Genomic DNA, 13627 nt, shown 5'->3' with positions numbered 1-13627 from the left:
AAGATACTTTCAGGCACAAACTTTGTTTTCTCACACTTGGATAAAGGATTAAACTAAATTTATTATACTCTAACCAAGTGAAAAATAAACCTTCAACAAGATTGTACTGGGTTTATTTAGGAGTATAATATCACAGCATAAAGCAAAAAGTTTAGATTGGCATCTCCAATTTTTATTTTTAGAGTTACCTGTGGCATAGTATATTTATTAAAAGAACACATAAGACCACAGTAATAACTTTTAATTAAAAAGGTACAGATATTTCCTACTAAAACTAATAGTACATCTTCAGTGTCACACAAACAGTTACAGGAATGGAATACAAGTAACGAACATTTGTTGGATCATTTATTAAAATATAATTGTTGCAGAGTGCTGGGAAATGATAGAAAATAATAATTAATCTTTAAGATAATTGTTTTTTTTATTTTATGTAATCAATAAAAAAAAACAATTATCTTAAAAATTATCTTAAAAAACATAGACCTCAAATATAGGCTCTTTTGTTTTGTTTATTACTTTTAACTGTAGAATTTTGTACAGTTTTTCTCTTTGCACTTTCTCATATGCTTTTATGAGACTTACAAAACTTAAATATACGTCCTTGTTATATTCCCATGACTTTTAAACTGCTTGTTTCATAGTGAAAAATCCACATGTTTTCTTAATCCCTTTTTAAGTATGTTTGCATAAATCTTACCTGGAATCCAAGTAAAGGAAATTCCTCTGCAAGTTTCACACTCAGTTTATTTCCCTTTTATAATGTATACTACGAGAACTCTGCTTACATAATCAGAAATTTGACCTTATCAGGTCTTGTAAGTTAGGCAGTGTAGCCACTGTATGACTTTTCTTCCTTCACATTTGAACATATTGATCAAATTATTATCTACTCAAGCTGTCTTTCCACATTTCAGGTATTCTATGACTTTTTCTACCTCGTGTATTGATGTTTACTCCTGATTGCATCACTGCTTGTTTCATTTAATAATCTTTCAAAGTAATACTTTCAGATATCTGAAATATTTATCTTCAGCTGTCATATCACCCCTTATTGCTTTTGTAGAATTCTTTCCTCCATTTCTAAACTTTTTTAAGTAACCTCCTGAACATTTTACCACCTTTTTGATATTTACCTTCTGTATTCTTATGAAACATTTCCCATGACTACTTTTACAAATTGCTTTGCTTTCTTACATTTTTTTTCTCTACTGTCTTAGCTCACATACTGAATTACTCACTGGAAACTTTTGACACACTTTCTTTTCTATAACTGCTTCTTTAACTTCCTCTTTAACTTTAACTTCAGTTTTGACTTAACTTCCCCACCCCACTTTCTGCATATAACTTCACCACATCCATTGGTGTACCCAGAGGGGGTGGGGGGAAATGGTCCCTGTCTCCTCCCCCAAAAGGAAAAGGGGGAAAAAACTAGAAAATTTTCCAAAAATCTTTTCCTAATTAAAATTCATTTTTTTATTTATGTTGTGTCGTGGCTTCTATACTACTTATGAATTGAATTAGCGATCATTGCAGATGCTCAGTCATAGGTCTTATGCAATGCATAGTGTGTATTCTCAAATCGACTACTCCCCCCCCCCCCCATGATTAAATTCTGAGTGCACTACTGACCATCTTTGTCTAAATTAACATTTTTTTCAAAGTCTGCCACTCCATTCTGCATAGTTTGGCTCTTGTTTTTAAAAATTTCATTTTTTTTTATGAATAGCATATGTTTATTTTATAATGTAGCCAATGAGACTTCTGATTTCTTGTGTCTTCTCCTCATGGGTATTTATGTATGTGCTTAATAGTGTAGTGTTAGTAATGATTACTCCTGAACAGAAATCCAGCAGGTCCTTGCTATTATTATTAGTGTTTCTTTTTTCTACATATTTCCCCCAAACAGTTCTGTATGTCTGTTATTCATTTCTTAATGACTAAAATTTCTGCATTAGAACCTTTTGTGACCATAGGCAGTTAAGTCTGTCCATTTCCCTATTTTGATATATCACTCTACTTAATATTGCCACCCATTGAAGAAGATCATTTTCATGTGTAGTGTTGAATACTATGCTCCTTTCTTTCTCTGATTGTTATTGTCTGAATGTCACATCTTTTGATGGGTATTTAGAAGACCTAACCTATTTTTGTTGAGCAGTAATAATTTGCTTATAGCACTGTTTTCCCTGACAAAAATAGCAGCATCTTTGTTTAAATGGGTGATACTCTTGCTTGCCTGCCTGCCTGCCTGCCTTTCCACTTGTATTATTATGGTCTTCTTTTGGTTCAAGATAATACAAAATACAGTTCATTTAGTACATCCAATGCCAGTCCATCCTTACTCATTCAGTATCCAAGTCGGTACTTACTAATAAGGTGCATAATGAGAATGTGAATGTTGGACATTAGTTAGAATCCATTAATTAGTCATTAATGAGTTCTCTACATTCTTTATAAAGACTATGTAGCAGTCTCCTCCCAGTTATCTAGTCCTGAACCTTAAATGACTCCATTTAAGGGTTGTACATGGAATAAAGTATTTTTATTATTTTTTATTTTTATGATATCCATATTTTTACAATGCCATATTCATTAGGTCATTTTTTTTTTTTTGTGAAAATATGACACCTTCTAGGAGTCCAAGGGCTCATTGTGGGAAGGCTCCACTCTACATAGCCCATCCTCTTTACTACTTTAAACCTCCATCTACACTTTACTATCTACAACACTGAGTCATAATTCATAAATTATACACACAATGCCATCTACTGCAATTTAATTGCACTAGATGGCAGAAGATTCCACACAGAAGATTACATTAAAAAAGAAATGCTAGTAGAAAAAAATGGTAGTTAATCATTCTTTATATGCAGCAGAGTATACTAGCCAAAGCATTCAATTTTGCATTATTTCCTAAAGATGTTCCCAAAGTTGACATTATGGCAGATATTGAAAAAAATCTTATATAGAATTCCTAAAGATTCAGCAGACATCATATGCATTAGAATGGCAAAAATATGAATTCATTTTAAATTGTGATCCAGAAATATGTCCAATGCTGAATATAGTGCTTTGAAAGATATTAAAAAATCATCAGTTTCATGATCACCGCCATGAGATGTTGGAATCAATATATAACGGTTCACATAGGCCCGACAGTCCAAGTACTGCTGCTGAATTTGCAAGTTCAGCAGTAGTACTTAGAAGTACCAAGTACTACTGCAGAAGTACTATAGCAAGTATCAAGTTTGGGGAAAACTGCTTCTGAAAGAGAGCATTGATATAGTTGTTGTATAAGAAATGCATATTGAAGGCCTGTTGAATGCCAGCTGAAGATGTGTTATCCCCAAATACACAATGGTTGTGCATCATATCCCACAGAATATATGGATGTGGGATATGATGAAGCACTATCACAAGGATATCACTCCTCTTACTGGAACTAGAACAAACTCACAGTATATCAACAGTAACTAGCTTTCTTCCCTATGGTCTTAAAATAGTAAATGTCTAAAAATCTCCTGGTGCATCTTGGCCCTTGTCAGTTTCACTCTTATACGACCACCCTGCAATACATCTGGGTGATTTTTGATAGTCATCATACACAGTTGAAATATAAGAATAGTGATAAAAATGGAAAAGAAAAGCCCTCACACATTGGACAGATATTAATAACTGCAACTTGTCTTTGATGCCAAACAACTAGACACCTTTCACTCTGAACAGTGGAATACCTACACCAATCCTGATTTATGTTTTGTGACTATTGACATCAAACTGATGCCAGTCCCTATAACCCAGAAAGTGCTGCCTTGCTTTGTGAAAACAAAACACTGTCCAGTCATTTTCCAGGTAGGCAAGAGAGTCCCACTAACCTATTTGATATCTGCTCTCGAGATGTTTCCAAAAAGCAATGGCAACTCAATGACATTGTACAATTCATCATGTGCCTGAGCTGAACTATGAAAGATTTGCTGGATCATTCTCTCTGCAGCCTGACATTGTATCACAAGAGGATACTGAAAGGAATATATTCTTTGTATATTCATATACACTTTATGTATACTATACATTAAGACTATTTAAACCAACTCTTCACAAGACATTGCTGGGGAACTTCTTGAAAGCTTGAATGTAGCAAGAAGAGAAAGGTGGCAGTCAATTGTACAGGACATGGGCTTCATACACTCTGGCCATAAAGCCCGGACACTACTATGGAAACTAGGCAGTGCTTCCACTCTGAACACCAAGAAAAACCAGATACACCCTAATCAAATAGCAAACCATATAATTAATCTCTCCAGAACACCTGCTTACAAGCAGTCATGAAAAATTTGAGAAATTTTAAATGGAACTGCACCGGACAAAGCAGGATGCCATCATGAAATCAGAATTTTCTTGCCATTTCACCCCTTTCAAAATTGATAAAACTATTCAAGCTACTATGAGTGGAAAAAGCCACTTGTTCAGATGGCATATTTTTTTCCAGAATTTGCTAAGCATATGTAATAGGTAGTTAGAGAATGGTTTTGCTGTTTCCCATCCTTGCTAATAGTAAACTACCAAATGCTTTAAACATTCTAAGATAATATATAATAGCTAATATAATAATAGATAATAGCCATACTGAAGCCTGGCAGGAGTGAGTACAAGCCTGAAAAATATTACCTGAAAATTGTGTCCATCTAGAACAGGTTGGATTTAGATAAGGATAGCTGCATAAGTCAAATGCTCGCTCTTACAACACAAATAGAAGCAGACTTTCAAAAATACTTGAAAACATTCATAGCATTTATAGATCTCACTGATGCATACAACACTGTATGGAGGCAGGGCATGTTTCTTAAGTTACTTTGTATAATACCATGCAAAAAAGTTGTACTGTCTTCTTAACAATTGCTTCACCACCAGCATCTTCCAGGTTTTTGCAAAGGATGCCACAAGCTAGTCATATAGATTGACAGTGATCTATTTTAATGCTCTGTTTTGCCCGTGCTGCTCTTCAATGTGTACATTAGTGATTTGTCCTCTACTATCTCCAGGAAGTTTGCTTATGCCAGTGACCTGGGAATAGCAACTTAAGATCGATGACTAAAAGTGACAGAGGATATATTAAAAAGAGAGTTATGCTTAAATATCTGTTTTAGGAACTGGGGGATTACAGCCAAACCCAAATAATAAAATATAGGTGTCGCGTTTTCACCTCTGTCTTAATAAACAAGCCCACAACAAACTCAAAATTGAGACAAACAGTCAAATAATAACATTCATCTCAAATACTAAATATCTGGGAATCACACTGGATAGGACTCTGACGTTCTGTCAACATCTCACAACACTTGCTGCAAAACTGGCATCCTACAACATCATTCAGAAGTCTGCTGGCACATTGTGTGTGTGTGTGGGGGGGGCTTGCATAAGTGCTCTGGAGCATATCAGCTTGGTCTATACCCTGGTCGAATATTGTGCACCTGTGTGGCTGAAATAGCATACATACACACACATCTCTGAGATTGATACCCAGCTCAATGCCAATATGAGAATTGTGACAGGAATGATCAAACTAACTCCACTGTGCTGGCTCCCAGTTTTAAGCAATATACCACCACACCTATGCAGGAAGACTTCTTTCAAAGAGAATATACAAAAAGCATGAACAATTTCCCACTCCTGATCCACATTAATCTGGATGCAGCAGGACGTGAGAGGCATACCTTTTTGAAAACTGCAGAACAGCTGATCAATGAGGGATTTCATATTTCCATTGCTTGGAAAGAAGAGTGGAACAATATGTCAGCCCTATTTGATGTTATAAAAGATCTAACAAGTAGCCCATCTGGCTTTGATTTACCTCAGTTGCTCCTGGCGAACACCTAACGGTCTTCAAACCGGGCAAGGCATAAGTGTAGAATGCTTGCTCTCCTGAGGCACATGTCTGACTCTGACTTGTGACTGTGGAGCATCATTTCAATGACTCATATCATGAGTGCAGCTCGCAAGCCTTCCATGGCAGCCCATTGGACCCAGTGAGCATATCAAAGTCGGTCAAGTGGCTGATGAATTTGGACATAAATTTGTGATACAAATGACAACTTTGTGTGATGGTTTACTCTGATATTTTACATATTCTTTTCTTTGAGATTGTTTTTAATTTTAATTAAACATATTCTGTACCAGATGATAAATAAATTTTTAAAAAAATCGCATGCAGGCATTAGATATTGACCCAACCTGGACAATTCATAATAAGACAATTTAATAAGAGATCTTTGTATCTGGTCCAAAGAAGTCAAAGAACAAATTACTTCAAAGCATCTGGTTATTCTACATATTTATGGTGCTCCAAAAATTCACAAGGTGGACATTCCACTTAGACCCATAGTGGATGCAAGATATTCTCCAGTATATTACCTCTACAAATATCTGACCAAACTACTAGCATCACATGAAGGAAAAACCTCATCTTATGTAAAAAAAAAAAAAAAAACTGTTAAGGATTTCATAAACAAAATAAGAAATGTTATACTCAATTCACAGGCATCTTGGCTACTTTGTTTGTAAAATGTTTACTCACCAGTGTTCCAAGAAAAGAAAAAATTCAATTTTAGAAGACATCTTCCCACTAGACAACTGTTAAGTTTTTCCAACATTGCTTAGAGAACAATTTCCTCAAATTCCAAGATTGCTATTTTGAACAGGCCAAAGGCTTAGCAGTGGATGTAGCAATTTCTGCACCCCTAGTAAACCTATACATGGAAAAGTTTGAATGGTCAGCTTCCTTAATGGTTTAAATCGCAAAATCCAGTTTACATCAGCGGTAGAAAAAGTGGGATCTGTTTCCTTCTTGAATGTTCTCATCTCAGTTGAAGATCATAGCATCTTACTTTTGAAGTGTGCAGGAAAAAGAAAAAAAAAGTTAATACAGGTCTTTATTCAGATGCCACTTCCCACTGCTACCTGGTAACCAAGTATCAAAAAACCAAGTATCATCAAAACATGAAAGAGAAAGCCATTATTATTGAGTGATGATGATAATAAAAGAAACAAGGAAGTAACTTACATTAAAGTTATTCTTCAAAATTAATGATTACAACATCAGAATTATTAATAGCTTATGGAATACACTATCACAGGCTCCAAGACAATTACAATGGGTGGTTTTTTATATTAAAAACATCACAAATAAAATAGCAAAAGTTGTACAAGTATATAACTTAAAAGTTGCCTCTGGACCTCTACAAAAAGTCTTCACAATGTTAAGCTTTCCAAAACAACCACATCAGCCAATGAAGAGACCATGAGTTTATAAAATCTGTTATAATTGTTATTTGTTATGTTGGACAAACAGGATGTCCTGGAGAAATTCATCTAAAAGAATATATCAGAGATGTGGAGAAAAAACTGGCATCTGGATTGTCCTTTCGCTGAGCAACAAAAACCATCAGATTAATTGGCAACTCACAAAAATGCTATACTATTTCATATTTATGTACTTAAATTGAAAGAGACTGACAAGATGATACAATTCTGACCCAGTGTGATAAAAAGCAAGGTGATAACACTGAGTTGCATACATAAGAGATCTACATATTGCTAAATTAGGCTATGAGACAAAACATGCTATATCTTGTAATAATCATCCACGCTCATGATGTCTTGTTCCTACATTCATTGTCTGTCACATGTTGAACAAATTGAAAATGACTGTTATTTAGGAATCCTCATTTTAATGCCTCCTTATATTTTTGCTTATTGTATCAGTTTGAAGAATACATTAATAGTGATGTACAAAACTAGTCATTAATTTATTAAATTGTGTACTCTTTCTGTGGTTTTTGCCAGTCTTAATTTAAAAATGTTTTCTTTTGAATCTATGTTTAATGTTGTTGAAAATTTCTCACATTCCATATAAATTTATTTATTTTATTACCTATCATACCATCTTTGCTCATTCTGCTTATTTCCAAATTTAATTTGCCATTTTCAATAAAAATTGTTCCTAAACAGGGGAAGGGGATTTTACAGGTTTTATAGAGGAAATGCAGTTGACATTTTCCATGCTTCTGTTTATATTCATAGTTTGGTGTTTTTATTGCTGATTTTCATACTTAGTTTGTTACAACAATAATTCAAATTAGTTGGCACCTTCTGAAGGATTGTATACATTTATTTAGGTTACAACATCATCAGCATAAAGTAAATAACTAAATTTGTTATTGTCAGTTTTGGTATCAGGTAAATGCTGCTTTCCTTGGTAATGTGATCCATACAGAGGATGAATAAAAGTGGAAAAAGTAAGTACCTGTGTCTGATTTTATATCATACCATCTTGTACCTCCTTCAATTCTAACACTGCTAATTTCCAGCTTAAAGAAAAGCTATTCAATCACTACATATTTATATTTATGTTGTAAATCATTGGTCTTATGCATTTTACAAATCTACAAACCATAGTACACATCCTTGTTATATTTTCCATGATTTTTGAACTGTTTGTCTTAAAGTGAAAGTCTGATCAGACCAACCCCAACTTTGCCTTGATCCAACTTTTTCTACAGGCTTTTCTTCCTCAATTTTTCATAACTTCTTCTCAAGCATGTCCATAAATCTTACCTGGAATGCTCATTAAGTAAATTTCTCTATATTTTTAAAAATAAGATACTATGGTTATTAGGTACTATGACACCTCTACTTTAGTCATCCAGAATTTGATCTGACCTGGTCTTCTGAATTATACAGTGTAGTCAACATAAAACTTTACTTCCATTTTTTGAGCATCTCTAGATGATTATCCTTTATTACAGTGATCTTTCCGCATATCAGAAATCTGGAAAGGGAGTTGTAGCTTTTTGATGTTTTCCTTAATGCATTCATCTTCTATTCAACAGGAATTCAGCTCTTTAAATACAAATTTAAGCTAGACAAGAAAACCAAAAAGCTCTGTTTACAAACCACTGGCTAGAAAAAAAAGATTCAAAGAAGTATCTAAGCAATCATAAAAACACTGAATATCATCAGAAATGTCTGCTTTAACTACTCATCCATTAATATGCATGAAATATATCAACTATTTTGCTTCTTATCCATGCTATTTTAATTGTATTTGACTAGTAAAACTCATCTTTATTCTGACCTTCATAGAGAATTTTATAACTATCATTCCAATCCTATATTCAGTCCTAATAATCTTCTCCATTACTTTAATCTCAACTGCTGCTGATGAATTTGGTGTTGAGATTGTAAGGTGAGATTCTGCGGTGTTAATTATAAGGCCAGTAAGACAGAATATACAGTTGGTTGTTGCTACAGGCCAGGGAGTTCTACAGATGATCTGGAAGACATGCATCGCAAAATTAGTACAATGAGTACAGGTAGAGTGATTATTATGGGGGACTTCAACTATGGAGATATAGACTGGAAGGAAAAAAGATCACATTGCAAGAAGGAAATAGAATTTATAAACCTGCTAAGAGATAATTACTTAAGGCAGCATGTGATGGAAGGTACTATGGGTGGGAGAGTATTGGACCTAATGATAGGATCAGAAGAGCTATCCATTACCAAGGTGACAACATTGCCTCCAATTGGTGAAAATGACCATACAGTCACTTTAACCAATTTGACTTGGGAGATTGCAACACATGAGGAATATTCTATCAAGAAGGGGTATTTGTGGAACTACAAGGCAGGTGATTATAACATGCTTAGGAGGAATCTTAAATCTGTGCCATGGCATAAATCACTGCAGGACAAGGATGTTAGTAGTGCACGGGATATATTAAGTGTCATCTAGAGGAAGCAGTATTAAATTGTATACCTAGGGTAAAGAGGTTAATTAGGTAGGAGTTAGATGGATGAGTAATATATCATTAAGCACAAGCTGCAGAAGAAGAAAATGCTGTGGAGGGTATATAAAGAGAAAGGTGACCAGCAAACTCTTGAACAGTACAGGGCTCAAGCAAAAGGGAAAATCTAATTATGAGAAGAATCTAGACGAGCAAGCCAAAGGACATCCCAAAGAGTTCTTTTGTTATCTGACTAGTAAGAGGAAGAATGACTATGGAAAATTAACCTTTTCCGTAATTAAAAATTAACGCAGATAAAATATCAATGGTATATCATTGGGTATATTTTTGTATACTCTTGCAAGGGCAGGGACAGTGAATGCATTTAAGTCAAGGTACGATGAGCTGTGCATGTGAGAGTGGCACCTCCCTTGATAAGTCTCTTGACTTTATGGAGGTCTGTTGATGATGATAATAATAACAATAATAATAATCTTCCTTTCCAAGTAAAGAATGAGGATTTCAATTAACGATGAATATATCCTTGCAAGGGTATATCATCCTAGTGAGGTTACTGCTTTATGTGACAGACACTAATGTGGGAACAGAGGTGAATGAATTGGAAGTTTTTAGGATATTGCAGAATCTCAATGTAAATACAGCTGTGTGATTTGTGAGAATGTGCAAAGGATCTTGCAATGCCTTTGACTAGGCTCTTTAATTTAAGTCTCAGCTCTGGTAGAGTTCCAAGGGAGTGGAAAGAGGACAAAATAATTCCTTTGCATAAGGGAAGTTCGTTCTATGACTACAGTAGCAAATTATAGATTAATCAGTATCTTAGGCATACTAAAAAAATTGGTAAAAAAGAGAATTCAGGAATGGGTAGATAAAAATAATTTATTAATTTATTTCTTGTGCGAACTACAGAAAATGTAAGATAATACATATAAATGATTAAAAGCATACATTTATAGAAGTAGACATTAAAAGCATACATTAAGAGACAAAAATGACACTTTGCATAAAATATTACACAAAAACATAAAATGTCAAATTTCATTCATCTGGTGATTAATATAGTTTAAAGCTGTTTCATTACACTGCATTGAATCTTCTTGGGTACATATATTATTAATGTCTATTAAGCAGCATTGCAGAAGATGATCCATAGTTTGTGTTTCACCACATGAGCAGCTGTCATTGTCTGTGTAATCACATCTGGCCATATGCTGCTTTGATCTTCCCATTCCGGAACGAAGTCTATTCAATGTCTTCCATCTTTGCCAGTCAAGATGTAAGCCGGAAGGAAGATATTCGTTTAAGTTCAGAGCCTCTGGAGGTTGTTCTTGCCATGTTGTTAACCTTGTAGCTTTTATGGAATCAACCAACAGTTCCACTGAGTGAATAAAACTTTTCCTTGATCTTAGCCGCTTATGTACTGCAACATGTCCATACAAAGGATGCCGTTCATCATTTAGTTGTTGTTTCTGCTCATATCTACTCTGTGTAGTCCTTCTGATGTGAGGAGGTGCAACACCAGACAGTGAGTATATGTGGTCAATTTTTGTAGGCTTAAGGCAGCCTTTAATGCGCCGACATGTTTCATTAAGAACCTTATCAATAATTTTGACATGTGATGATCTTTCCCAAACAGGGTTAGCATACTCGGCTGTCAAAAAGCAGAGTGCCAGTGCAGAAGTGTGCAGTACTTGTGGATTTGCAACCCACCAAGATGATGTTAATTGGCGCAGAATATTATTATGTGTTTGAGTTTTAGGTGCTTTCTTCTCTATGTGTTGCTTATAATTTAGGATCCTATCTAGTGCAACACCTAGGTAAGTTGGATTTGGATAATTGACCAGTTTCACACCATTTCATTTAATATTCAACTCTCTCCTCTCCTCTCTATTATTGAGATGGAAATGACACATTTGAGTTATAATGATATTGTATGACAGTCAACATAGCTTTGTGAAGGGTTGGTCATGCCTTTGTAATTTACAAACTTTTTATAATTGAGTAACAGTTGAGTTGGATAAAGGAAATGTGCTACATGTTGATTTTGCTTTATTTTGCAAAAACATTTGACAGAATACCACATGGAATTCTGTTATGCAAAGAACAAATGAGGATGGATATGATACTGGTTAAGGGGATAAGAGGTTGGCTGCTGACAGATATCAAAAACTGGTATATGGAGAGGCCGAAAACAGGTGACTAGTGGTTTGCCACAAGGTTCAGTGCTGGGATCATGCTGTTTAATTTGTACATAAGTGATATGGGAAATAACCTGAAAGGAAATATATAGTTGTTTGCTAATGATGCAAAATTAGGTAGAGTAATAGTTAATCAGGGTAATCATGTGGAGATCTTGCAGGACGATTTAAATAGGCTGTTAGTATGGACAAACGTTAATGAGTGTCAGTTTAATGTGGAGAAATGTAAAGTTATGCATTTGGGATAAATAGATTACAAGCCATGTATCACATTTATGGCACTGTATTCCAGGAAATAGATGAAGCTAGAGATTTAGGGATGGTGAAGGTAGACTGAGATAAAGTTTAGAAGACATGTTGCTAAGATAGCCAATAAAATTACTTGGCTATTGAAGAACACATTAACAAGCAGAGATAAGGAAGTTATTCTTCTTTATAAGGCCTTGATATGTCCACATCTGGATTACTGTACCTAAGTCTTGTCCCCTAGGTTTCTTTGGGATGAGGAAGTGGTGGAGAGGATTCATAAGCGAGTGACCAAGATGGTGAGTGACCTGTGGAATATTCCCTATGAGGTTTGATTGAAGGTGTGTGGATTGGAGAAGCTGGTTGATAGAAGAGAAAGAAGGGTTATGATAGAAACATTTAAGGATGAATGTGGGAAAATATTTCAACACTTGGCTAGAGGGACTAGAAAAGGGGGGTTATCCCTGGAAGTTGAATAAAGGTATGGTTAGTAGGGGGTGTGAGAACTAGATTTTTTGCTTGGAGAGTTGTGACTGAATGGAATGGGTTACCATAGCCAGTTGTAAGTGCTTTGTCTTTAATGGGTTCAAGAAGAGGTAGGATAGATTGGGTCTCCCGCAATGAGTCTTCAGACTTCATGTAGGTGCCTGTATTATAATAATAATGTATAAACTGGTTTAGAATTGAAAATAATAATGATATCATCAATATATCTCTACCAGACATGTTTCTTCAGAATCATCTGTGCTGTAGCTTCTTCCTCAAATTTTTCCATATTCTTTTCCATCGTTGGCTGAAATCCTCATTCTTTACTTGGAAAGAAAGATTATTATTATTATCAACAGACCTCCATGGAGTCAAGAGACTCATCATGGGAGGTGCCACTGTCACATGCACAATTCACCGTACCTCGACTTACATGCATTCACTGCCCCTGCACTCATCACACTCTCAGGCAATGCATTCCAATCACCCACCACTCTCCATGCAAAAAATCTACTCCTCATCCCCTTGCTCACTCCCACTTTATACAACTTGCAGGGATGGCTTCTCATTCACTCCATCTCCTACACCTAGAAAGAACTCGAAGATTTTGTACATTTCCTGAATAACTGCTATCTGAAAATCAAATTCACATTACAAATAGTAAAGGATGGTAAATTACCATTCCTAGATATTCTAGTCAGTAAAAACATCACTGGAGGATTAACAGTGGAAGTTTACAGAAAACAAACCCAAGGTATCTACATGTAAGCTCTTTCCCTTACCCACAACAAAAGTTAAGTATCATCAAAACTTTAAAAATAGAGCTTTAAGTATACTCAAAAATAATGAAATTAAAAGAAAAGAACTTCAAATCCTATTTAGTTGATTCCT

General features: G+C 35.0%; 1 protein-coding gene across 2 annotated transcripts in view; it reads left to right on the top strand.

Moving 5' to 3' along the window:
• Nucleotides 1-13627, top strand: part of LOC150097869 (uncharacterized) — a 622248-nt gene that overhangs the window by 193393 nt on the left and 415228 nt on the right. The window lies entirely within an intron of this gene.

This window comes from Typopeltis vanoorti, chromosome 16 (assembly GCF_054136105.1).
Source record: "Typopeltis vanoorti isolate ZY-2024b chromosome 16, IOZ_Tvanoo_1.0, whole genome shotgun sequence".
NCBI classification, from domain to species: domain Eukaryota; kingdom Metazoa; phylum Arthropoda; class Arachnida; order Uropygi; family Thelyphonidae; genus Typopeltis; species Typopeltis vanoorti.
Note: the sequence above shows the minus strand (reverse complement) of the source record. Positions and strands in the feature narration are given on the sequence as shown.